General features: G+C 47.5%; 1 long non-coding RNA gene across 1 annotated transcript in view; it reads right to left on the minus strand.

The window, feature by feature from the left end:
- Positions 1-26,653, minus strand: part of LOC138297204 (uncharacterized) — a 61,819-nt gene that overhangs the window by 31,703 nt on the left and 3,463 nt on the right. Inside the window, exons 2-3 of the long non-coding RNA XR_011203931.1 lie at positions 17,216-17,290; positions 15,715-15,773 (exon numbers count right to left, since the gene is read on the minus strand). This is a non-coding gene — a long non-coding RNA (uncharacterized lncRNA). The remainder of the gene's footprint in view (positions 1-15,714; positions 15,774-17,215; positions 17,291-26,653) is intronic.

Genomic DNA, 26,653 nt, shown 5'->3' on the forward strand with positions numbered 1-26,653 from the left:
GGACAATCTTAGTAAATTGCATAGTCTGGACATTGTGCCAAAAAGCATCCTTCAGTACCTGCGCAGCATTTTTAGGAATGGAGGATGGATCCAGTCAATAGGACCCTAGACCGAGGTGAGTTAAAGACTGTTTGACATGAGCACACCATTTGGTTTTGGTGATAGTATTGCGGCCCACCAATTTAAGAAGCCCGCAACGAAATGGAGAGAGGGCGTCTGTTGACCAAAGCCGGATCCAAAATAACAAGGGCCTTAAAACGGCAATCTGCGAAATAGAAAAAAGGTTTAGATCCATTCGGATGGGCAGAGATGGAGTGCTGAAGGGAACTTTTAGCAACATTTTCAAGAATTGATTTTCTGCCCTTGCCAAGTTCACCAGGTTACAATGGCCCCAGAGTTCGGCACCATATAGGGCCCCCCCCCCCGGCTTGAGAATAGTATATTTCAAGGGCGGGAGACATTGCAAATTTGGGAGATCTACAGGCGAATCTTACGATGCCACCCGCCCTTTGCTTCAAGCACAATAAAGATTTCTGGCGGTGAGCATGCCAAAGATGCGAGTCTTCCAATTTAATACCCAAATAGTCGAAGGTGCCCACTCTTTCCAGCAGAACACCTTCTAGGTATACCGGCCTCTTCATTTTACACATATTGTCCCAAAGACCATGTATTTTGTTTTTGCTGAGTTGATGGTCCTTGCAAAACTCCGTAAATCGAGAGAGCAATCTGGAAAGGCCCATGGCAGTTCGTGAGAGTAACAGAGTGTCATCCGCAAACAAAAGGCAAGGGAACTTCTGCCCACCCAAACTTGGAGCATCGCCATGGGAATCTGAGAGATATGGAATACATGCATTAATAAACAATAAAAATAAAGTAGGCGCAAGAACGCACCCCTGCCTCACACCACAGGCTGTTGGAAAAGCTGAAAACAAATCGCCAGCTGAACCCCAATGAACTCTGGCATAATTATCAGAATAAAGATCTTTAATAATGTTGATCATAGAACCCAGGACTCCAGTAATGCTCAGGACCTCCCAGAGCTTAGCACGCGGGACAAGGTCAAACGCAGATTTCAAATCAACAAAGGCCAAAAATAGATGGCCTTGATCTGCGTCTACGATCTTCCACTTGATGGTAGTAAATCGGGAGACCTGATCGATGGTGCTGGCCTTGTCCCTAAATCCAGCCTGAAGATGGCTTAAAACCAGTTTTTTTGTTATCCAGTTTTTTAATCTGGATAGCAGCTGGAAAGGAAATATTTTTTGCAAGTTGTCTAATAGACTAATAGGTCTATAATTCCCTGGGGAGCTCTTATCTCCTTTTTTGTGGATGGGGACAATAATTGCCACCTTCCACGAGTCCGGGTAGGATCGAGTTGTCAAAACACTATTCGATACCCTATTGATGTACCGGGTCCATACGGATAAGTCTGATTTGTACAAATCCGAAGGGATACCGTCTGAACCAGGAGCCTTCCCCTTATTTTTGGGCACAAATTGCCACCTCTGTTTCTTTTAATGTAAAAGGCGGGACGGCAGAAAGACACGATAAAGAACCAGTAGGAGTGTTGTCCAGATCCGGGCGAGACCCATACAGATCCCCAAAATGGGAGAGCCAGGTTTCTGCATCAATGTGGCACTCAGGAATAGATGAAAGGGCGGGATCTCTATGTGAAACCAGAGACCAAAAAAGTTTGGCATCACGAGCACTGGCCATCTCCGCCAAACACTTCCATAGATTTTCCTCATATTTGAGTTTAGATGACTTTCAAGTAGAAACATAGTTTTGTCTCGCATGTACAATGGCATCCTGGATCTTTAGCTTTAAAGCTTTAGACAGAAGGCACTTGGCCTCCCGACACTCCTTGTCAAACCATTTGCAATTAGGTACAGGGAATTTCTTATGAATTATAGGAGATTTAGTAAAAAGCTCCTTGAGATCCGCAAAAAGAGCCACATGAGAAGACATAACTTCTGAGGGAGATAATACAGTAAGTTCATCGAAGAGCTGGTGGCAGGAAACTAAGGCACGAAGCTTATCATTAGGCAGATTGGATTTCAAAAATGAAAACCATCTCACCACGCGCCTATTGCTGGATAATTCCAGTAGGTCTTTGGAAGCATCCGAGGAATAAGGTAGAGCGTGCCCTTTAAAAAGAGTTTCATTGTATACAATTTGTAAAGGGGCATGGTCACTAGTACACCGAGAACCCACCTCTACATTAATTATGGAATGCCAGACTCGTAGATCAAAGATGGCATAATCCAGGATACTGCTATAAGAGCCTCTGAAAAAGGTAGGTTTGGCAGGATTGTCATTTGGAAATCTACCATTTCCGTAGCGGAGGCCGTATGTTACTGCAAGATCTATTATCTGCAATGCCCTGGGGGGAGGAATACATGATACTGGTTGAATTAAAAGCAGGGGAACATTCCATACTTCATCTTCGGCCTGAATAGACTCAGCGAAGGCTGAGTCAAATTCAATTTGAGCATTAAAATCACCTGCAATAATAACATGATATTTAAAATGAAGTTCAGATAGAAGATTGTGCAGCAGATGAATAGTGTCAGACTGAAGGTTAGAGGGACCTGGTATGTTATAAATGTTAATGCATAACACGGGAACACCTAAATTTGGCCATATTGCTATTGCTAGAATATCGCAAGATTCAACAGCAATTTCCTTTACCCTGCCCATCTCAATCAACTTGACCCAAGTGCATTGACCCCCGATCGCCCTTCCCCTAGTGGACTGGATTGCGTTTTTAGTAAAACAGCAATAACCTTGCCTGTACACACAATCCTTAGACCAGGTTTCCTGGAACATGCATATGGAAAAGGAATCAACATAAGTCCCCCACTCCGGATCAGATAATTTGCTCTTAATGCCAGCCACGTTCCAAGACAATAATTTCCCTGGCGTGGTACTACAAACTGGCTTGCACAAATCAGCATCAAGAACTGGATTTGAGGTCGCATTAATAATGCAAGGTGAAGCCCCTGTAGTATTAGCACCCATGCCAAGTGGAGATCTTGAAAGTGGCACTTCCTGTGGATATGGAACACTGAGTTTGTCAGAGTTAGAATGGTGTAGTCAGTCCACATCTGATGTATCCCCTGGACAAACGGGGTCTCGAGTGTTAACACCTTTGATGTTACAGACCATGGCTGCCCCATCACCGGGGAAAGACAACAAACCAGGGGGGGCAACAGAAACAGGAACATTGTGAGGAATTGTCATAACCCTAGGTGGACGAGAGGACGGGTTTTTATGTCCCATAACAGGCAAGCTTTCTCTAAAAAATATGTCAGAGTCCGTTCTTGGTAGATTGCGAGCTTCCATCTGCAAGAGCCCCTTGACTAAAGCAGGGCTGGCAAGATTGAGTGTAATGGTGTCCCGCCCCCCAGGGCAGCCTCGGACGTTTGAAGAAAAGACAATATCAGCATGGATAATGGAGCCGCAACCCCTGGTGTGGCGGATCCAATACGACACCTTATTGAAAAGAGAAGAAGTATCTTCCCTCATATGAGGTGTAAGTTGGGGTACATTGCACATGTCGATGCAATTTTGTTTGGACACGTGGATAGAATGGGCCCTAGGGTAATCAAGGTTAAGAGGAGCTGGAACTAAGGTCGAATGGTTTCCGTGATGAGTTTTGTAACTGGGACCTTTGTCAGCTTACCGTAGCAGTGGAAAATCTACTGGCACGGCAACAGGAACCGAAGGGCAAGAAGCTTGTGCTGACGCTGAGAGCAAAGTGCACTGAGAGGTTAAATCAGGTTTTTTAAGGAGTTTTAGGACCTCAAACAGTAAACTCTTCAGTTCCCCGACTTCACGTTTCAAACTAGAAACCATTGTTAAAACGTCTTCGCTGGGAGGATCACAATTGGAATTAAGAAACACAGGAGGCAAAGACTGTTTGACACCCGCCAATTCTGGTTGGTCCAAAACAGAAAAACGATTTACACATGAAATCCCATTAAGGATGGGGTCGGAGGAAGTTACATCCAGATTGGAACAAGAACCAGGTGAGGACGAAGGATTGGCCAAACAAGTCGAACTGGAGGAAGCAGGGACAAGGGCTGAGGTTTTCGAAGGCTGTACATCGGTAGAGTTGTTAGGACCTGTTGTTAAAAACGGGAGTAAAGATCCTGATTTCAGTTTCTTACGGGCATTGCCCTCTTTTTCCTTAAGGATAGATTCCACTTCCTCAATTAGGTTATCAATTTCTCTAGAGACACAATTAGAATGGATTTGCGTTGCTCTATTGGATTTGGAAATTTTAGACTTAATTGAGGCTGGATCGGGGCTAGAGCGTACCTTACGCTTTCCCATGCTGAGGAAAAAGGAAGAGGCTCACTCAGCACCACTAAAAGCACAGCCTGAAAAACAAAAATTAAGAGATGTGGCCCAGCCCAGCCTCTTCTGGGTGCTGACGGGCGAAGGACGGGCCCGCCCTTGGCCTGGGCTTCGCCCGGGCGCGTCCCGCAAAGCGGGCGCGCTGTGCCGATTTAAAGGGGGACTTGGCCCTGCCCCCTTGTTCCAACAAGCAGTCCTCGATGAGCGCAGTCAACACACCAGGTACCAGAGTGGAAAACAGACATCTGAAAATAGAGATGCCAAAGGGTACAGTAAGTAGCCATAGAAGTGGGAAAATCTGCATGCCATGTACAATGTCAAACACAAAACTGTCAATTCAAAGTGAAGTTACAGTGTCTTACCAATGTGTCACTGGAAGTACTGTCATTTAATAGCTGTTCTGTTGTCCTCATCCTCTGCCTCCTCATCTTCACTGTCCACAGGGTCCACTACTGCCACACGCCCATCTCCAGCCTCATCCTCCTGCAGAAAAGGCACCTGGCATCTTAAGGCAAGTGTATGCAACATACAGCATGCCACGATTATCTGGCACACCTTCTTGGGTGAGTAGCACCTGTTAGATGCAGGCACCGAAACCTGGCTGTCAGGAGGACAAATGTCCTCTCTATTATTCTCCTTGTTCACCCCTGTGCCTCATTGTAACATTCCTCTGCCCTTGTCCTGGGATTCCTCACAGGGGTCAGTAGCCATGAGAGTCTGGGGTAACCAGAGACACCTGCAAATATCGAGGGACAACTGTTAGACACACACTAACCCTTAGGGCCCAAACCAGACCCATACACCAACATCCACTGGGTGGGAACCAGGACTCACCTATTAGCCACACCTAGTGCCTCTGGAGTTGAGCCATCACATATGGGATGCTGCTATTCCTCAGGATATAGGAATCATGCACAGAGCCAGGATACCTTGCATTGACATGGAGATGTACTGGTCCACGGGGCACACTATCTGCACATTCATGGAGTGAAAGCTCTTTTGATTTCTGAACACTTGTTCATTTCTCTGGGGGGTGGGAGGGGACAAATGCAATATGTGCATCAATTGCCCCAATAATGTTGGGGATATGTCCCATTGCATAGAAGTCAGCTTTCACTGTGGCCAAATCCTCCACCTGGGGGAAAATGATGTAACTGCGCATGTGTTTTATCAGGGCAGACAACACTCTGGTTAGCTCTATTGAGAACATTGGCTGTGACATTTCTGCTGTCAAGCCCACTGTCACTTGGAAGGAACCAGTTGACAAGAAATGGAGATCAGAACTTGCACAAGAGGAGGGATCCTGTTGGATGATGGATAGCAGATATCATGTCAGGCTCCAATTGGGCACACAGCTCTGTGATTGTGGCCCTGTCAAGTTTATAGCTGAGGAGAATGTGCCTGTCCTCCAGTGTTGCCAAGTCCACCAGCGATCTCTACATGGGGGAATGTCTCCATCTCCTATTCATCCGCAGCGGTTGTAATCTAGGGGGCAAAACGGGGAGCAGCTTGTTAGTATTCCACATTTCCAAACACTACACTGCATTGCATGTTGCGACAGAACAGTAAGTTGTTGGATAGGCCCAAATGGTGCCTATGTGTACTGTGATGCAGTTAGGTGCCATGGCCTGCCCCCCCCCCCGAAATGGCGCCCACCTGTCCTGTTTGGAGGGACAGGTGGAAATTAGGTCACTCCGCTGACGTTGTGCGCCGTTGCGGGAGGCGGTCGAGTACCGCCGTGCAACACCTCATTAGTTGTGTATGGGCCCTATGGGTTACAGTGGCCAATGGTGATGTACAGCGGCAGTGACGGTATGCACCGCCATGGACGTGGCGACCATTTTCTATCTGGTCACTCACTTGCTACCTGACCTTCAATAGGATAGGACCTACACTGCAAGTGCTGCTGTGACCTGTGTCTGGAATTGACCATGGCTCGTGTCACTGGGGAAAGGGGCCCTGCCTTCACCGCTGTGGAGTTGGCGAGACTGGTGGATGGGGTCCTACCCAAGTACCGAATGCTGTATGGGCCTCCAGACCAACAGGTGAGTACACTGTGAGAACAATGCAAGGGGCATGGATGCATGGAGTGCTGTGTGTGTGGGACTCATATAGGGGGGTTGATGGAAGCGTTCTGGGCACCGTGATGACCTTTTTCAATGTATCTCTTTCTGCAGTTCAGCGCCCATCAGGAAAAGGGTATATGGCGTGCCATCGCCAAGGACGTGCGGACCCTCGGGGTCTACGGCAGGCAGAACACCCACTGTCGCAAACGGTGGGAGGACCTGAGACGCTGGGCAAGGAAGACGGCAGAGGTCTAGCTGGGGATGGTCTACCAATGAAGAAGGTATGCCTGTCAAACCCTGACCCCCCTGATGGCCTGCATACTGGTGGTGGCCTATATGGAGCTGGATGGGTGCTAGAGGGCATCACAGCAGCCACAAGGGGATGAGTACAGTTTACTACTTGTGCGTGGTGGGGTGGTCTCCGGGGCCGGATGTGGGCCGGTGGGTGCCCCTAGGCCAGGCCGGACATTGCAGGCTAGGTTCCATGTTGGGCAGGGGCTGATGAACACCACCTCCAACCAAACTAGTAGACATCCACTACTGGGCAGGGGTCTCTGGGTCTCAGGCATGCTGCAATTGGCGTTAGGTATTCCTGTCCATGGGCTGGTGACTAGCATTGTGACTGGTAGTGCACTGCCTAGTGCGTAGGGCTTTCCCTGTGTGTGTGTGTATTGTGCACGCCCCCCTTTTTGTTTTGTCACCCTGTCCTTAGGTGCATTAGCATCATCTGGCAGAGGAGCAGAGGCACCGGCGGCGGAGGGAGCTGCATCTAACAGGGCCCAGGAGGCCGAATCCACCGATGTTGAGGGCACCAGTGGGACAGAGGGCAAGGGGAGCACCATAGCGGAGACAGGAAAGGGACAGTTCGGACAGTGATACCTCCTCCGATGGAAGTTCCCTGCTGGTGGCGGACACCTCAGTGCCCACCCCAACTACAGGTACAGCCGCCACCCCTGTACCAGCAGCACCCTCCCAGCAGCCCAGCAGCCCCTCAGCGAGTTTTACGTGCCCGCTCACCCAGGAGGGTGGGCATCTCCTTCACCCCAGGCACCTAAGGGCCCTGCCCCAGTTAGCCATGTGGCCCTGAGTGAGGAGGCTATTGACCTCCTGAGATTCATCTTTGTTGGGCAGTCAACCATAGTGAATGCCATGCAGGGCCTGGCAGGCCATTTGCAACAAACAAATGCATTCCTGGAGGGCATTCACTCTGGCATGGCAGCCCAACAGAGATCAATCCAGGCTCTGACCGCCTCCCTGATGGCAGCCATTGTCCTTGTCTCTATCCTCCCCTTCCAACTTCCTCTGCCAAGTCCCATTCCCCTCAACCCCAACCTATCCCAAGCACACATTCAGACCAGCATACGCCCAAGACAACACACAGGAGTGACTCAGGCAAACACAAGCACCACGCATCATCCCACAGGCACTCACACAAACACCATCCAGATGCAGATATAACAACACCCACTGCCTCAAATTTGTCCTCTTCCTCCTCCTCGTCCATCACCCTCCCAGCAGCGTCTCCACTCACACCTGCATGCACTACGTCCTCATCCACTACTACCATCACCAGCACACCTATCACTACACACCCCTCACTGGCAGTCACCACCCCCACATCCATGCATACGTCCCCTGTGTCCTCTACCACTGTGTCTTTGCCCCCCCTCCTAAGGTACACAAACACAAGCACTCAGACACCCAACAGACATCTACCTTACAACAGCATCCAGCCCATGCACCTTCACCCAAACACAGCAGACACCTCCAACAACCACTCCCTCTTCCTCCACTCCCAAACCTTCACTCTCTTCCTGCCCCAGTGTCCCTAAGAGGCTTTTCCTCTCTGCCGTTAACCTCTTCCCTACCCCTCCCCCCATTCTTCACATCAGGCCAGGGCGGTCAGTACCCAGGCTAGCACCTCAGCCACCCAGTCCACGGCCACAGTAGTGTCGGCAGCTACTGCAGGTGGGAGAGGCTCCAGGGAACCAACCATCAGCACTGACAGTGTGCCTGCACCAGTTGCCAAGGGGAAGGGCAAGGAGGCACCACCAGCTGCCAAGGGGAAGGGCAAAGGGCCTGCACCTGTAGGCAGGATGGACAGGAGGCCTGGTGCTGGAACTCATTCCTAGCCCCCACCAACCATGGCGGTTCAGCTGTCCGAGGCTGCAGGGGAAGGGCTGGAGCCTCCCCCCACCATTGCCTGCACCGCCACCAGCACCACTGCCAGCAACAGCAGCCCCAGTGGGCAGCTGTCCAAGGCAGCAGGGGAAGGGCTGGAGCCTCCCCACACCACTGGCATCCCCGCTACCAGCACCGCCACCAGCACTGCCACCAGCACTGCCACCAGCACCACTGCCAGCAGCAGCAGCCCCAGTGGGCAGCCGTCCGAGGCTGCAGGGAAAGGGCTGGAGCCTACCCTCACCACTGCCAGCCCCGAGACAAGCACCGCCACTGCCACTGCCACCACTAAGCAGCCGTCACCGCCGGCGGGCAGTGTGTAGTCCTACCTCCATGGGCTGTAGTGTGTTCTGGACCCTGCAAATCCTGTGGGTCTGACACCCAGGTGAGAGACTGTGACCTTGCACTCCTCAAGATCTGCATCACAGGGCACAATGCCCCCTCCAGAACCAGTGGAAAAAGCCATCCACTCACCCCCTCCTTGCCAGGATGAAGCACACTGGGCACAAGGCCCCCTCCAGAACCAGAGAAAGAAGCCATCCCATCACCCCCCTCTGTGCCAGGATGAAGCACAAAGGGCACATGGCCCACTCCAGAACTAGCGGAGAATCCACCCACTAGAGAGACTGTGGCTTTGCACTCCCCAGGACCAGGCAGTGGGCAAACCACCCACTTGAGAGACTAGGACCAAGCATTGGGCAAACCACCCAATTGAGAGACTGTGGTTTTGCACTCCCCAGGACCAAGTAGTGGGCAAACCACCCACTAGAGAGACTGTGGCCTTGCCCTCCTCAGGACCAAACAGTGGGCAAACCACCCGCTTGAGAGACTGTGGCTTTGCACTCCCCAGGACCAAGCAGTGGGCAAACCACCCACTAGAGAGACTGTGGCTTGCACTCCCCAGGACATCGCACTGGGCATGTAGCCCCCTCCAGGACCAGTGCTGTTGTACCATCTTCGTCTGAGGTGCCCCCCCATTCCCCATCCCCCTGAGGTGCCTGTGTATTTTCGACCTGATGCCCCTGCAGTGTTATATCCTTGCTGTTGCAGGAGTCAAGTGGGGCCTTGGCCTATGTGATGTGGCTCTGTGGCCCACGGACATTGAGGACTGGGCAGCGTCCCTCCATTTGTATATATGTATAGACTGTTTTGATTTTGAATCACAAATTTCTAGTATTTTATCTTATTACACTCACTTTAATCAATTCCTTTTGTCCTTGCATTATTCCTGAGGGGTATGGGGTGTATGTATTGTTACTGTATCTGTTTGTATGTATGGTGTTGGTAGTGGGGGTAGGGGTGTTGCGTCTTCCGTGTGTGTGTCACTTTCTTTTTCCTTCCTCCTCCTTGTGTGCTAGGCGGCAGTAGTCACCGTGGTCGTCTTCGCCGGCGTTGATGTTTGTAGTGAATGAGGAGGTATACAATCATGGGAAAAATGTGCAACTCGTGCTCTATGGCATTGTGGTTGTTCCCTGAGTTTCCAGAGGTGATTCCTTTGCCTTCTGTGTTCTGTTTAGGCTGTGCTTTTGATGTCATTGGTACCGCCCGAAAAAGGTGGCGGATAGGCGTGTTGTAATACAGTGGGCAGTACATTGTCTTCCACCTGGCTTTTGGTGGTTACCACTGCGGTGCTTGTTTCTACCGCCATGGCGGTCGGTGTGTTAAAGTGGCTTTATGTGTGGGTGGTTTCCGCCGGGGTCATAATTCAATTTTTTTTACCGCCGGCCTGTTGGCGGTATTACCGCCGCTTTAGCACTGACCGCCAGTGTTGTAATGAGGGCCATAGTGTTTAGGGTAGTAATTGCATTTTCAAGTTTTAGGGTGGGGATGGGTTTTGGGGTGGTAAGGACATTTTTAGGTTTTGTTTTAGGATGGTAAGGGTATTATTAGGTTTTAGGGTGGGTATGGGTTTTGGGATGGTAAGGGCAATTTTAGGTTTTAGGGTAGGTATGGATTTTTGGTTGTAAGGGCATTTTTAGGCTTTAGGGTATGTATGGGTTTTTGGTTGTAAGGGCATTTTTAGGCTTTAGGGTGGGCATGGGTTTTGGGTTGGCAAGGGTATTTTTAGGTTTTAGGGTGGGTATGGGTTTTGGGGTGGTAAGGTTATTTTTAGGTTTTAGGGTGGGGGTGGGTTTGGGGTGGTAAGGGCATTTTTAGGTTTATGGGGGTATGGGGTTTTGGGGTGGTACGGGCATTTTTAGGTTTTAGGGTGGGTACGGGTTTTGGGGTGGTAAGGGCATTTTTAGGCTTTAGGGTTGGCATGGGCTTTGGGGTGGTAAGGGTATTTTTAGTTTTAGGGTGGGTATGGGTTTCGGGATGGTAAGGTTATTTTTAGGTTTTGGGGTGGGTAATGGGTTTGGGGTGGAAAAGGGTGTTTAGGCTTTAGAGTGGGAATGGGTTTTTGGGTGGTAAGGGCATTTTTACGTTTTAGAGTGGTTATGGGTTTTGGGGTGGTAGGGGCATTTTTAAGTTTTAGGGTGGGAATGGGATTTGGGGTGTCAAGGGGTGTTTAGGTTTTTGGGTGGGTATGGGGTTTGGGGTGGTAAGGGGTGTTTAGGTTTTAGGGTGGGTATGGGGGTTGGGGTGGTAAGGGGTGTTTAGGTTTTAGGGTGGGTATGGGTTTTGTGGTGGTAAGGTAATTTTTAGGGTTTAGGGTAGGTAGGGTTTTTGGGGGGAAGGTGTGTTTGTGTGTGTATATATATATATATATATATATATATATATACATACATACATACATACAAATATATATATATACACACACACACATATGTATATATGTATATATAAATATATATATATATATATATATATATATATATATATATACATATAAAGTTTAATGTATGTTATACTCACCTCTAGTTTTTACCATGCGTACGCCTTTACCAACTATGCCTTTACTACACTACAACATTTTTGTGGTAAAGACATTTGTGGTAAAAGCATATGCATTGTAAAAACATTTTGTGGTAAGTGCATGCGTGGCAATGACCATGCATTGTACTTACCGTGTTGTAAAGGCATGCGTTGTAAGTGCATTCGTTGTTCCATCATACATCCGGCATAAAGTGGAGTTGCATGAAGTGGAATAGTGTAGAGTTTAGTGGCATAGAGTGGAGTGCCATTGAGTAAAGCATCATGCAGTGAAGTAGCCTAGAATGGAGTGCTGTAGAGTTGAAAATGGTTCAGTGTAGTGGGGTAGAGTTTAGAAGCATTGAGTGGAGTGGCATACATTGGAGGGATGTAAAGAGTAGTGGCATAGAGTCCAGTGGAATACAGTAGACTGGCACACAATACAATAGCATAGAGTGAATTGGGGTAGAATGGAGTATTGAAAACCGGAGCGACGTACAGTGTACTTTGGTACAATGGATTGGTATATAGTGGTGTGGCATACAGTGGAATAGCATAACATGGAGTGGCAAACAGTGTGGTGAGGTAGACTGGAGTAGCATACAGAGGAATAATCTGGAGTGGAGTGGTGTACAATGTGGTGGTGAACAGTGCAGAGCATTCAGTGGAATACCATACAATGGAGTGGCATATAGTGGAGTTCGGTAGTGTGGAGGGGAGTATAGTGGATTAGCATAAAGTGTAAGGGTGTAGGATTTAGTTGCATACAGTTGAAAGAGCATGTAGTGGATTGGTGTAGAGTGGGCCTGGGCAGAGTTCATGGAGTCCTGCTATGTGGAACTCTGTGAAGTGCTGAAAAAACTCTGCTGTGCTATGTGGCATTCTGTGAGCAGCGGAGTTTGTGTAAGGAATGCTGTTCACACTGATTTTTAGCGCTGGAGTTTCTCGAGCAATGCAATAATCACCACGAATGGCATCGCGCAGAGCACCAGAGGGTGTTAACCTCTTTTTGCTGCTCGAGTATATTTTCTCCTTGAGCAGCAGCTCCCTCAACGCAAGCGGCAGCTTTTTCATCATAAGTGGCCATGGCCTACCACGACTGCTCACGTTCAGAAATCTCGCTTGCACTCTCCAACTTAGCGATTTCTCTCATTCGCACTGACCAACTTAACGAGGATGAGCACAGGCAAGAGAAAAAACTCTACTCCACATCACTTAGCAGAGTTTTTCAAAACTCTGCACTCCGAGCGCAGTATGAATAACTCCACGAACTCCACTGGCGAAGCAGAATTCTTCACCCATCCCTAGTGTAGAGTGGAGTGGGGTACATTGAGGTGGTATACACTAGAGTGGCTTATAGTGGAGTTATAGTGGAGTTGTGCAGAGTGGAGTGGCTTAGAGTGGCTTAGCGTGTGGTTGTCCACAGTGGAAAAGCAGGTAGTTGAGTGGTGTAGAGTGTAGCAGAGTGCTGTAGTGCAGACTGGAGTGGGGTACAATGGAGTGATGTAGAGTGGAATGGCATAGAGTGGAGTTTGATAGAGTGTAGTGGAGGGCGTACAGTGGAGTGGGGTAGAGTGAAGTTGTGCAGGGTAGAGTTGGATAGTGTAGAATAGCATTGGGTAGAGTTCTATATAATTGAATGGTGTATAGTGGAGTGGTGTAGACTGGAGTGAAGTACAATGTAGTGCTTTACAGTGGAATTGCATACAGTGGCATGACATAGAGTGTGGTGTTGTACAATTGAGTGTCATGGAGTGAAATAGTGTAGAGTGTTGTGTCATACAGTGAAGTTTCCCACAGTGGAATAGTATAAATTGGAGTAGAGTACTGTGGAGGTTTGTACACTGGCATGGCATACAGTGGAGTGTCATAGCATGGGCTGGCATAGAGTCAAGCGGTGTAGAATGGAATAGCATAGTCTGTGGTAGCGTACAATGGAGTGCTGTAGAGTGGAGAGGCATGCAGTGGAGTAGCATACAGTGGAGTAGTGTACAGTAGAATATTGTTGAGCATAGTGGTGCACTGTGGAGTGAGGTATAATTGAGTGCTATACGGTGGAATAGTGTAGAGTGGAGTGTGTAAAGTGGACTGTCCTACAGTGGAATGGTGTAGACTGTAGTAGCACATAGTCGAGTGGCCTACACTGGAGTAGTATAGAGTGGAGTGGTTAAGATTCTAATACCATAGAGTGGAGCAGTTTCATAGAGTGGAGTAGTACATACTGAAGTGGTGTGCAGGTGAATGGTATAGCATAGAGTGGTGTACAGTGGAATAGTATACATTGCAGTAGAGTACACTGGAGTGGTGTGGAGTACAGTGGCATAGACTGGAAAAACATAGAGTGTAGAGTGGAGTTGCATACAGTGGAATAGCGCAAAGTGGAGTAGGTTATAATGGAGGGGCATACAGTGTAGTGGCATACACAGCAGTGTTGTATAATGGAGGGGCATAGAGTGGGATAACATACAGTTGAGTGGTTTAGAAAGTAGTGGCATAGAGTGAACTTGCATACAGTGGATTAGTGTAGAGTGGAATAGCACACAGTGGATGAATGTAGAGTACAGTGCAGTATACTTTAGTGATGAAGAGTGGAATGGCACATAGTGCGATAGCATGGGGTGTAGTGGCACAGAGTAGAGTGTTATAGCGGGGAGTGGAGTGAAAGTGGGTGAACGGATGTAGGTCTAATATACTAGGAGTATAGATTATGAGGTATAAATTAAAATTTTTGGTAGTAGGTGTAAATTGTGTAAGTAGTGTAAGATGTAGGTGTTAAAACACTAAGGGCATCATTAGGAGTTTTTCAGTCCCACCACTGGACTACCAACCTCACGGGGAAGACGCCACTGCCATAGAGGTTACTACTCTCCCCCCAAGCATATTAGAATTTTCCCATGGCCAGTCCGGCGGGAACCATTGATGTAGGACACAGCGCCCTTATATCCTATATCAAAGCACAGAGGGGCTGTCCAGCACCATCGAAATGCGCCCTGTCTGTTAAAGCAGACAGTGCGCATTCTGACAGTGCTGGATGTGGAGCATGGTCTTGGGCAGTGCAGGGGCCCACCTGTGGCCCTCGGCACTGGCTTCCAACCAGCCTTTTTATGGTGGGATCTTGGCCATAATAAGTCTGGCAGAAAGGGGGGTTATAATCAGCCAGCCGGTGCTGAGTTCAGCGCCACCCTGGCTGGTTACAAGCCCTGCCACTATCACCACATCGGGATCTATGATCCTGGAGGAGATGGCAGTCTGTAGGCGGGTCTGCCCGTCAAAGTTGTAATTGGGCATTCGGACCACCTGAGTGTGGTGGCAATAGTTGTGTGTTCACTTCACCTCCAATATCAGTACAAATAATAAAAGTGAAACCCTAATCAGAAAATAGGTGCTGGAAGATGTGTGGGAGACTCCAATGAAGACCCTCATCCATGTGTTCAACCTCTGATGTGATGTTTTTCATGTGAGGGTGATTTTATGGATAGCATCACCATAGGGTCCTCTTTCACTTGAGTGTTCCGTTCTCCAGGTGGAAAAAAAACTCCTTCCTGGAGGTATCTCATCTTTGATAGGACAGATGAGATATGTAAGTGAATTCAAATTATCTCAAGTCCCAAAAAGTATTTAATGAAAGTAAACAGAGGGACTGGGATAAGGATAAAAAAGGAGGTGATGTGATTAGGAAATATTATTTAGTGCATCATTTGGCAATGTTTCAGCCGTTAATAGCCCAGATGGGTCAGTGGCTTGTGTCACGACCAGGTGAGGGATGGTTTAGCTTAATTTTGAGTAACCTCGGTAAGGATTTTTTTTTTATGTTACATACATGTTGTACAGGGGGCTATTCCATTTGGACATTTGCAATGAGGCCTAATCATGTAGCCTAAAAAAACGGAAAGAAAAGACAAATAAATTGTAGAGGCAAAACACAATGCCATTCATATAGAGAAACTCCAGTGTGCCAGGATATAATTCCAAAAACGTTTTGTATAGTGTCTCTTCAATTGCACCATATGGACACGCACATACAGAGGTGTATATTATTAAGACCAATAATAAAGCAAATTAATGCTGAAATAAGAATGTTTATTCCTATTTTTTAAATAGGGATTATGAATAATGCGCTAATATTATAGCTCAAGTCAGTTACAATATAATGGGATATATCCTAAACAGAATTGGATTATAGCCAGCATGCTGATTTTAGAAATGAGAAAGTATTGCAAGAACCATAAGAATACACTAAAAACAGTACCTTATTGCGTGAGATGACAAACCTCAAAGGGTCGAATATACCACCGGGTCCACGCTCATCTAAACAGACAAAGGGACATGGATGGGTATTAGTGGGGATTTGAATTATTTGTAATAAGGCCTCAATCAAAATGCACATGTGTTTCTTTAACACTCCACTTCTGGTTCCTCTGTTAATCTAGTTACTGGGGCTCCCATCTGGCTGGATGGCAGGCAGTGGAGGTGAGCCTGTGTCCTGTCCTAACTGTCATTCCCCCTTTGAAGATCAGTTTGGATACCCAGCTCCCTTCCTTCCTTTTGCTCTGCAGCTTGCAGATGACCACCCACCAGAAGTCCCATTGTCTTAATGCAGGCCCATCCGAAAAGCAAGTTCTATAACTTATTTTTTGTGATAGGTATAATAAGTCTAACAGTGGCAGGTTTATTGGTTTACTCGATCTATCATTTTAAGTCCAAAAGTAACACTTTTAGCATTTTCCTAGCAAAAGTTACACTTTAATATACTATTCCCATGTTAGCCTACAGAGCTAATATACTACAATGGGGGAAATGAAATTGGCAGTTTTTCCCTCACCAGTGCATATAAAACATATGTTATAATGTCTCTGCCTACAGTTGCATAGGACCCAACCCCTGGGACACTTGGGGGAGATCTTATAGGTGACTTACATATACAAATAAGGTAGTTTGTGACCTTGAAAGTACCTTTAATTTCAAAGTTGAATTTGCATGCCCATTTAATTTAAAAGCAGCCTGCAAAGCACGCCTGGATTTTAAAGTGACTGCAGGTCAATCAGCAGTGCACAGCTAAGTGTATTACATCTGCTGGACTCCTAAAAGTACATGCCCTACCATATACTAGGGACTTACAGGTAGGCTGTCATGTCATTTATAACTATGCCTAATTTGCAGATACCTTTTAAACAGAGGACTGTCCCTGGGTCTGGTTAGCAGAGCCCAGGGCACAGTCAGAGTCAGAAACCACCAGTGTCAGTCAAAAAATGGGAGTGATCAGGGCAAAACGGATAAGTTTCTCACACCAATTAACCAAAGGTTTTGCTAAAATAAAAATTGTATTTGCCATTCATTACTTTAACTTGTATTTTTCATGTTAGCGTGTTATATTTAATATATATTTACATGAAGGGGGGAGGCCAACAAAATCGTTGCAGAATATTTTGTTCTCTTTTAGCCATGTGTTTGGCCCTACAATGTTGCATTGCAGACAGGATTACAGTTCAATTATTTTTTCCTGGATGACCTGCAAGAATAGTCAGCAGCCCGGCTATAACAAGACACGGGGTGGAGGGAATGGGTTTGAAGGGTATTCATCTGGGTAGCCAGGTCCTTCTCCTACTCAAATACAATCTGCTATTAGGAACATCCACCTATTATTGGTCTGTTAGTTGAAATGTTGTGTCATTGCTTCTAAGGCTGTTTAAACGCAAGTGCTGAACATGTAAATAAGTGAAGGTATGAATGATTTAATGCTGGTATGTTACCTTCGAAAGCTGTTATACACACTTCAATACATCCAGTCTCGGAGCACCTCAATTCCCATAAACAGTCTGAGTCGTCTTCATAGAACAGTAGGGGGGGTGTGATAGGACATGTAGAAATGTATGAAGTACAGAAACCAGGAGAAAGAGTGACATGAGAAAAAAGTCAAAAAATGACATCTACAGTAGCAACTGACTGATCGATACCAATAAAGCATTACTCAAATTGAATGCAAATTGCAAAATATACAAACCTTCTAATGTGCTAATGATGCCTTTAGTAAAAGTAGTCTCAATTTGCACACTGATTTTTACGGAAAGTATTGGTATTTTTCAAATTAATGCATGTACTATTAGATCGGTTTCTAAAATACTGAATCAAAGTGGATCACATTTTGACCTACCAACTGAATATTAATGAGATAGGTCTCAAGTTGGGACTCACTCTAGTTCACTTTAATCACAGGGCTAGTGGCCAGCTGAGGTCAGCAGACCACAATGTCTGTGACTGTTTTTAAATAAAGTAATGATGTTTCCATTAAGGGAGCTTTACATACTCCTAAAAATGGTTCTGTTAAAAATCACTTGAGGGAATGGGTTACTACCTCTTCTTCTTTGTGTCCCTTTCCATTTTATATCTCTCTACCCTCTTTCCCCCTTTTCCTTATGTTCCTTACCTCTGCCTTTCCTTTCACTCTGCTTCTCTACATTTGTCACTTGGCCCTCTGCCTCGTTTCTACATGCGCACTTTTCTCAGCTTCTCTTCCTTTTATCTTTTCAGTTTTCTTCTCTCATCTGCAATCACCCTACCACTCAACTCTACCCCTGATTTCTCTTCCACTATTCCATGTTACCATCTTCTCTCTGCCTCCGTTTTCTTTTTCTATCTACTGTCTCTTTTGTCTCTTTATTCACTCATTCTTAAGTGACTTTATTTATTTCCGCTACCTCACTTGAACTTGCATGCTTCAAGTAAGTCTATTTCTTTATGACTCACTTTACTTCTTCACTCTTTGCCTCAATGCTACAATGCATTATTGAAACCAATTATGGGTTTACAGGTGTTGCCAGTGGTTTGTGCATCTCGGATGGAGACACAAGCAGCCTTTTCTGCTAGCACTTGAAGTATCCCACTAGTTTGTAAACCTTGCGTTCAGCCATCACAGCTTTGAAGTCTATGATCCTGTGTGTGACTTCTGCCTAGTAATAGTTGTTTGTTTCCCCATACCTGAGCACTACATAAGGAAGTGCATCTCACTTTCCACAAGGCTCAAGTCCCACCCACTGCTGATGATTCTGATCTGCCAGATCTGTTTTGCCCTCTTTTGATCTCTAGTTTGTGATTGCTGACCACATACTTGGACATTGATTGCCTGTGCTGAGGTTCTTAGTGGTTAATTACTTTGTAAGAGTGTACTTAGGGTCATATTTAAGAAAAGTGGTGCTGCACCCAGTGCAGCGCCACTTTTCTTGCACCCATTAGTGCCCCCCACTGCAACCATGTGTGCACCCTATTTAAGATACAGCGCACCATGGCGGTAGTTAGGGAACTAGAATCAAAATTTCTGATGCTAGTTTGGTGCTTTGAAGGATTTGCATAAAAAATGTTGACGCTAATCCTGCAAAGCGCATTGAGGCCTAATATAAATGATGGTGTGCCTCCTTTTGATGCCTGCTCTGTTCAGGCATTAAAATGCCGCAAAAAATGGTGCAAGGAAATCTTTTAGATTTCTTTGTGACATTTTTTCGCCCCCACCTAACAGGGGAACGTCCCCCTTTCATACATTATGCCTGGCGCAGGCATAATGTGGTGCGAGGGGTTACAAAGTGGCGCAGTGCATGCATTGCACCCCCTTCTAAATATAGCACAGTATTTTTGTCATAATATCGTCACATTAGTGCCAAAAGAATGATGCTAATGTGGCGCTATATGGCGCTAGGCCCTCTTCAATCAGAGCCTTAGTTTGTACTATTTACTCTACTGCACTATTCAATTTAATTTTGCTATGTGCCTGTGCGTGCTTTAAACTGGAATGTGTATTTCAGTTTTTCTAGACAGTGATTGTCTTGTTTCCATGGAAGCTGACATCAAAGCCTCTAGTGTGAGGGGATCTCCAGCTACCTAGGGTTTTGTAGTCTCTACTTGCAAAGCTTGTAGGACTTTCAACTGAAAACATTTGCTGTTGGTGTCCTTAAGGTTTATTTGGGCTTATTGCAGTCTGTTTAAGTGTCAAATAGTAATTGTTTCCACTATTGGTGTGCAAGGCTGCTATTGTTACAGTGTTTGAAGCCTTGTTTTGCCCCTGATCCCATACTGTTTGCATTAAGTTCCTCCACCTCTTTCTCTGTCCCTCTTTTTTCTCATCCTCTCTTTCTATCTTTGCTGTCTCCTTTCTTCTTTGATCTGCCAACTCTGTTACTCTTCTCTCTGTCTTGCTTTTACTGAAAGGGCCACAATTCTATCAACTTGGCCTTCCCTGAGAGGAGTTGGCAGCAAACACCTCCGAGCATCGGCTCCTATAGTAGACACTACCGTAAGCTTTGTGCAAGTCTCTGGGTCAGAATACTCTCCTGTGTTCCTCAAAGTGCTGCACTACAGTGGAAGATCACTGTAAGATAGCCCGTACATGGTGGTTCTATCAGAGATCAATGCCCTGCAAGTTAATATTTAGAAAGCTGTAGATTCAAGGGCTCCAGTTATGAAGAAACTCATTAACAAGGAAATGGCCCAACACAGTGTGCTCTAAAGCTGACGGATAACACTGCAGGTCATATGATGATTCTTCTAAATTTTTCTGCCAGGCCACCATGAAAGACTGTGAGGCTACAAGGTTCATGTTCAAATGGCTTTGTCATTTCTCATAACCCTAAAAACATTGGTCTCCTAAAATATAAAGGAACCCACGGTTCAGTCTAACATTGCATGCTCGATTCTGGCAACACCAGACCTCTGCTACTCACTGCGTGATAACTTGAGTGAACGTTTTAATGAGATTATCAATTTATATTTCATTTAATGAGAAATGCTGTTGAATCACAGCAATTTTGTATCCCCATGCTACGCTAAGTCCTACATTGTACTCGCACTTCTGGATATTAAGTCTATTTTTGTATCAGCACTTGTAAGCGAGTATCCATGAATGGTTCAGTCAGCATCCAGAAATGTATACTATCTGTATTGTTTCAAGGTCCTCTTCAATCAATAAATCAATAAGGATTTATAAAGCGCAGCAAATCACCCAATATGGTATCCAGGTACTTGCAGATCTAAAAGGCTTATTCGAACAACCAGGTCTTGAGGACCCTTTGGCATTCTGGAAGTGAGGTGATGGTACAGAGGTGTGTGGGGACGCTGTTCCAGGTTTTTGCTGCATTTTGAGAGGAGTGTCCTCCACTGCTGCTTCAGTAGAAGCGGGTAGTATGGGCAAGTGAAAGGGAGGTATGGCATAGTTTTCTCAACAGCTGGTGGAAGTTCAGGCAGTGGTTAATGTATGCAGGTCCTTGGTTGTGTGGAGCCTTGTGTGCGTGGGTCAGCAGCTTTGGCATCTCTTCTGCATGGGGAGCCAGTGGAGCTGCTTGGGGTGGGTTGTGATGTGGGTTCATCTGGGAAGGCCGAGGATGAGTCTGGCTGCTGCGTTCTGTACGGTCTGAAGTCTCTGTCAGAGGTGCATGGCATTTTCTGAGTAGATGGCGTGGTCGTAGTCCAGTCGGCTGGTGATAAGGGCCTGTGTCACAGTGCATCTCGTGTGTAGAGGTAGATGTTATGTAGCATGCGCAAAGTGAGGAATCAGGCGGAGGAGACAGTATTGATCTGTGATTTCATGATGAGCTTGTTGTTAATGATGATTCTGAGGTTGCTGGCGTGGTCGGAGGGAGTGGGTGTGGGTCCTAGGTCTGTTGGCCACCAGGAGTCTTTCCATGTGTTGCTGCTGTTGCCAAAGATCAGCACTTCCATCTAGTCTTTGATCAGCTGCAGGCAGTTGTTTTTCATCCAATCAGCAATGCTTGTTATGCATCTGTGGAAGCTGGTTCTCGTGGTGGAGGGGTCTTTGGTGAGTGAGATAATGATTTGAGTGTTGTCTGAGTAGGACAGTATGTAGAGAGCGTAGTCTCTGACGATGTTAGCCAGTGGGGTTGGGGGTGCATGTTGTGTGAGTATGTGGGATGGTGTGAAGTAGCATTGAAGAGCAAGAGTGTGGGGCTGAGGGATGAGCCCTGGGGGACACCGCAGGTGATCTCCTTGGGATCAGAGTTGAAAGGTGGGAGGTAGATCTTCTGGGTTTTTCCAGTCAGGAAGGATGTGATCCATCTGAGTGCGTCCTCTTGATGCTTTTCATGAGAAAGCCCTGCACCAGCCAGGAGTCCCACTGAGTTCAAGTATCAGATAACTGTATTTCTCCATTGCTGTCTAAGGGAACAGAATGCATAAAACGCATTGAATTGTGGGAGGGGTAAGAATTGCATTGCTCAGTGTCTCAGTAGATGAAGTGTTTGCATTTCATATTTGTGCTTAAATAACCATTTTTAGGCTTCAAGTAGGGGTAAATATATTGGATTTCCTTTCACAATTTCTAGAAAAAATATCACAATAGTGAGTGAAAGTGAGCTTGAACAGATGACTTTGGCCAAACATGGTCATAAATCATCCAAAACAGATTGTCGGTTATAATCCTTCTAATCATTGATACTTTCCACAAAGCCATAAATAATTAATCAATGGATCAATCAGGGTTCATAAAGGGCGGATAATCACCTGATATGGTATCCAGGTGCTTGCAGGTTCCGGAGGCTTATTTGGAGTTCTGGAAGTGAGGTGATGGTCTGGTGTTGCATGGGGAGGCTGTTCCAGGTCTTTGTGGCAATTAAGGGGAAAGAGCATCCTCCACTTCTGCTTTTGGAGTATGGGCAAGAGAAAGGTAGGAGGAGTGCAGTCCACTTGAGGGTTGATGGAAGTTCAGGCAGTGGTTAATGTAGAAGGGTCCTTGGTAGTGTAGAGTCTTGCATGCCTGGGTCAGCTGCTTGAATTGTCATCTCTTCTGTACAGAGAGACAGTGGAGTTGCCTGAGGTTGGGTGTGATGTGGGTTCCTCTGGGAAGGCCGAGGATGGGTTTGGCTGTGGTGTTCTGTATGATCTGAAGTTTCTGTAGGAGGTCTGCGGTACATCTTACAGAGGTATGCGCACCTCCTACATAGGTGGTGCACACATGTGCACCAGTTGGCTGGTGATGATGGCCTGGGTCATGGTGTGCATCATGTGTAGTGGTAGCCACTTGAAGATCTCACACAGCATGCACAGAGTGAGGAAACAGGTGGAGGAGATGGCGGTCATGTGTGATTTCATGGTGATCTTGTTGTTAATGATGATTCTGAGGATTCTGGCATGGTCAGAGTGATTGGGTATGGAGAGAGTGAATGTATACCAGGGGTCATTGCATGTTGCTGCTGTTGTCGAAGATCAGTACTTCCATCTTGTCTCTGTTCAAACTGCAGTCAGTTTTTCTTCATCTAATTGGCTATACTAGTCACACATCTGTGGAAGTTGGATCTGGTGGTGGGGGTTTAGCGGTGGGTGGTGAACTCTGCTCCTCTTGTGGTGTTTGCTGGTCTCTGTGTCCCAGCCACTGCGTTCCCTGCGGCCTCGCCCCCCACGTGCCCCCATTGGACACTCCCTCCCACCTCCTAGCTGCTCCTCCCTCCCAGCTCTCCTTCTTAATGGCTGCCGCTGTGCAGCCAAGCCACTGGCATACCGGAAGCCCGCCAGAGGCAAGCCCGTCTGCGCCCGTCCGTGCCTGGACCGCGCCCAGCACCCGTCCCCCTGTTCCACGTGCCTGAGGCCTCCCCAAGTGCCGCTACTCCTCCACAAAACTCCTTGCTCTCAACCCAGGCCAGCACCCTGCCTGCACCCAGGCCAACCCCAAATACACACACGGAACTTTCACATGCCACTCATAACATTTCTTCTGCACTCACACCAACACCAGCAACACCAACAAGCACCGCAACAACACCAAACCCCACAATCACCTCACCTACATCCTACTTAACACCCGCTCTGTCCAGAAGCATGCCATCGAGCTTTGGGACCTGCTCACCACAAACTCTCCTGACATCGCCTTCCTCACTGAAACATGGATAAACTCCTCCTCAGAACCCGACATCGCCATAGCCATCCCAGAAGGTTACAAAATCACTCGCAGAGACCGCACCAACAAGCCAGTAGGAGGTATCGCCATAATACACAAGAACTCCATCAAAATTTCCACCAACGACACCCTAGCAGAACACCTACACTTTTAAGAAAATATCAACAACAATACCACCCTTAGAGGAACCCTCATCTACAGACCACCAGGATCCCACCCCCATTCTGTGACACCATTGGCGATACTATCAGCTCCCACACCCTCACCTCCACAGACTACATACTCCTTGGTGACCTTAACTTTCACCTGGAAAGCATCCACGACTGCAACTCCACGGCCCTGCTGGACAACCTTGCGAACCTCGGCCTCAAGCAACTGGTCACATCACCCACCCACTCAGCGGGACATACACTAGACGCCATCTTCACCTCCAGCAGCCACATCACCTTCACTCACACCACCGAACTCCACTGGACTGACCACCACTGCGTCCACTTCTCCTTCATGAAACCCACCACCAACAACACACTACACCTTACCGCAAGTGGAACTAGATCTCCAAAGAACACCTGATCTCCAACCTTGCACAAGCCCCACCACCCATCACCAATGATCCCAATACCGCCGCCCTCAACCTCACACAATGGTTATAAACTCCTGCAGACTCCCTCGCCCCTTTGAAAACAAACAACAACACCTGCACCATCAAGACCGCCCCCTGGTTCACCACAGTACTTAATTCTTCCAAACGAGAATGCCGAAAAATTGAGAAAGCCTGGTACCAAGAACCCTCAATGAGCAACTTCTCCGCCCTCAAAACAGCCATGCGAAAACACCACCAACTCATCCAGACCACCAAACGGTCCTTCTACAAAGAACACATCGACAACAACACACACAACAGCACGGACGTTTTTGCCATCATCAAAGAACTCATCAAACCCAAATCCTGCACCACAACCCCCCACACTCCCAAGACCTCTGCAACTCCCTCTCCAACTACTTCCACCGCAAAATTGCAGACATACACGACTGCTTCACATCATCAGCACCCACCATCACCACCACCGACACAACCAACACCACAACACCCTGCCGCACCAACCTACTGAACATCTGGATCCCCACCAACGATGAAGAAATCAGCAAAACCATGAGCTCCATCCACTCAGGCTCCCCTAAAGACCCTTGCCCCTACCACATCTTCAAAAAGGCCAGCCAAATCATCGCTCCCCAGCTCCGGCCCGTCATCTACAGTTCCTTCAACACCGCAACCTTCCCAGAAATTTGGAAGCACGCCGAAGTCAACGCTCTTCTCAAAAAACCCAAAGCAGACCCTGAAGACCTCACAAACTACTGACCCATCTCTCTTCTCCCCTTCTCCGCAAAGGTCGTGGAGAAGATAGTAAACGTACAACTGTCTCACTTCCTAGAAGAAAACAACATACTTGACGTCTCCCAGTCTGGATTCCGCAAGAACCACAGCACTGAGACCATCGCCTGCACAGATGACATCAGGACCAGATTGGACAAGGGCGAGACTGTCGCCTTCATCCTCCTAGACCTCTCTGCAGCTTTTGACACTGTATGCCACAAATCCTCTGCACATGTCTTTTTGACGCCGGAATTCACCACAAAGCCCTGGACTGGCTCACCTCCTTCCTCTCCGAAAGAACCCAAAGAATATGCCTCCCTCCTTTCCGGTCTACAGCCACCAAGATCCTCTGTGTGGTCCCCCAAGGATCCCCCCTCAGCCCCACCCTCTTCAACATCTACATGGCTTCTCTCACCAACATCCTCCGCCCACACGACATCACCATCATTTCATATGCTGAAGACACCCAGCTCATCATCTCCCTCACTAGGAACCCAGCCACCGCCAAGATTAACCTGCACGCCGGACTCCTCGACATCGCCAACTGGATGTCAGCAAGCCACTTTAAATTGAACTCAGACAAAACAGAGATCATCATCTTCGGCCCCAACAAGGCAGCATGGAATGACTCTTGGTGGCCCACCACCCTCGGACCACCCCCAAAACCAACCACCCACACACGCAAACTTGGCATCATACTGCACTTGTCTCTCTCCATGACCCAGCAAATCAACACCATATCATCCTCCTGCTTCAGCGCCCTTTGCATGCTATGCAAGATTTTCAAATGGATCCCTTTAGAAACAAGAAGAACAGTCACCCACGCCCTCATAAGCAGCAGGCTGGACTACGGCAACGCCCTCTATGCAGGGACCACAGCCAAGCTTCAAAGAAAACTCCAGCGAATCCAGGGCGCAGCCGCATGTCTCATCCTCAACCTCTCTTGCCACGAACACATATCCACCCACCTCAGATCGCTACACTGGCTGCCCATCAACAAAAGGATAATTTTCTAAATCCTTGTCCACACTCACAAAGCCCTCCAGGACACTGGACCGGCCTACCTCAACGAACGAGTCAACTTCCACATACCAACTCAACAGCTCCGCAGACCTCACCCTTGCTACAGTCCCCCGCATCAAACGCACCACCTCCAGCGGCAGATCCTTCTCCCACCTCGCCGCCAAGACCTGGAACTCCCTCCCCACCAACCTACGCAAGACCCAGGACCTCCTAACCTTCAGAAAGCACCTTAAAATTATGGCTTTTCAAGCAGTAACCGGACCCCTCCCCTCCCAGCGCTTTGAGACCCTCCCGGGTGAGTAGTGCGCTTAAGAAATTATTTGATTGATTGATTGATTGTGGCGGTTTGACCTTTGCCAAAGCGCCACATCCCCATTGCTACCGCCAGGGCGGTTGGAACTCCAGGCCAGAGATCAGCATCTCCGCCCTGTCAGTCCACTGAAGACTGCAGGCGGTATTTTGAGTCGCCTTTCCACCAGGGTGACATAGGTCACTACTTATTTCCGGCTATATAATGGTAACTTCGAACCTAGGCATGTTTGGTATCAAACATGTCGGAATCACACCTCAATACTGTTGCCAGTATTGGTTGTATGATTCCATGCACTCTGGGGGCTCCTTGGAGGACACCCCCAGCTTTGCACCTACCACTTTGCAGGGTTTTCCTAGGCAGCCCGCGCTTCTGCCATCCTACGGACAGGTTTCTGCCCTCCTGCTGCTTGAACAGCTCAAGCCCAGGAAGGCAGAACAAAGGTTTTCCTTTCGGAGAGGGAGGCAACACCCTCTCCCTTTGGAAATAGGTATTGCAGGGCTTGGGAGGGGTAGCCTCCGCAAGCCACTGGCATGCTTTGAAGGGCACATTTGGTGCCCTCCTTGCATAAACTAGTTTTCACCAGTCCA

This window comes from Pleurodeles waltl, chromosome 5 (assembly GCF_031143425.1).
Source record: "Pleurodeles waltl isolate 20211129_DDA chromosome 5, aPleWal1.hap1.20221129, whole genome shotgun sequence".
NCBI classification, from domain to species: Eukaryota; Metazoa; Chordata; class Amphibia; order Caudata; family Salamandridae; genus Pleurodeles; species Pleurodeles waltl.